Here is a 1552-nt window from a genome sequence, read left to right as displayed (position 1 = left end):
AGACGGGGCGCCATCGCGCGGCGGCCGGGCTGCAAGGCCGGCCGACGGTAACAGGACTACCACGCCGCGGGTGGCCAGAGACAAAGACCGGCCGAGGGCAACAGGTCTACCCAGCATTATGCCGGCCGGTACCAGGGCCGGCCGAGGGCAACAGGTCTACCCAGCATTAGGCCAGCCGGAAAGACGGCCGGCAGAGGGCAACAGGTCTACCCAGCATTCGGCCGTCAGGTACAAAGGCCGGCCGAGGGCAACAGGTCTACCCAGCATTCGGCCGTCAGGTACAAAGGCCGGCCGAGGGCAACAGGTCTACCCAGCATTAGGCCGCCACGTCCAAAGGCCGGCCGAGGGCAACAGGTCTACCCAGCATTAGGCCGCCACGTCCAAAGGCCGGCCGAGGGCAACAGGTCTACCCAGCATTCGGCCACCACGTACAAAGGCCGGCCGAGGGCAACAGGTCTACCCAGCATTCGGCTGGCCGGTAACACGGCGGGCCGAGGGCAACAGGTCTACCCAGCATTAGGCCGGCCGGTAACACTGCCGGCCGAGGGCAACAGGTCTACCCAGCATTCGGCCGCCACGTCCAAAGGCCGGCCGAGGGCAACAGGTCTACCCAGCATTAGGCCGCCACGTCCAAAGGCCGGCCGAGGGCAACAGGTCTACCCAGCATTCGGCCACCACGTCCAAAGGCCGGCCGAGGGCAACAGGTCTACCCAGCATTAGGCCGGCCGGTAACACGGCCGGCCGAGGGCAACAGGTCTACCCAGCATTAGGCCGCCACGTCCAAAGGCCGGCCGAGGGCAACAGGTCTACCCAGCATTAGGCCGCCACGTCCAAAGGCCGGCCGAGGGCAACAGGTCTACCCAGCATTCGGCCGCCACGTCCAAAGGCCGGCCGAGGGCAACAGGTCTACCCAGCATTAGGCCGCCACGTCCAAAGGCCGGCCGAGGGCAACAGGTCTACCCAGCATTCGGCCGCCACGTCCAAAGGCCGGCCGAGGGCAACAGGTCTACCCAGCATTAGGCCGCCACGTCCAAAGGCCGGCCGAGGGCAACAGGTCTACCCAGCATTAGGCCGGCCGGCAGAGGGCAACAGGTCTACCCAGCATTCGGCCGTCAGGTACAAAGGCCGGCCGAGGGCAACAGGTCTACCCAGCATTCGGCCGCCACGTCCAAAGGCCGGCCGAGGGCAACAGGTCTACCCAGCATTAGGCCGGCCGGTAACACGGCCGGCAGAGGGCAACAGGTCTACTCAGCATTAGGCCGGCCGGTAAAACGGCAGGCCGAGGGCAACAGGTCTACCCAGCATTCGGCCGTCAGGTACAAAGGCCGGCCGAGGGCAACAGGTCTAACCAGCATTAGGCCGCCACGTCCAAAGGCCGGCCGAGGGCAACAGGTCTACCCAGCATTCGGCCGCCACGTACAAAGGCCGGCCGAGGGCAACAGGTCTACCCAGCATTCGGCCGCCACGTCCAAAGGCCGGCCGAGGGCAACAGGTCTACCCAGCATTAGGCCGGCCGGCAGAGGGCAACAGGTCTACCCAGCATTCGGCCGTC

This window comes from Sturnus vulgaris, unplaced genomic scaffold (assembly GCF_052056855.1).
Source record: "Sturnus vulgaris isolate bStuVul1 unplaced genomic scaffold, bStuVul1.hap1 Scaffold_156, whole genome shotgun sequence".
In the NCBI taxonomy this organism is placed as follows: domain Eukaryota; kingdom Metazoa; phylum Chordata; class Aves; order Passeriformes; family Sturnidae; genus Sturnus; species Sturnus vulgaris.
The sequence above is the reverse complement of the archived record's forward strand: the minus strand, read 5'-3'. Positions refer to the sequence as shown.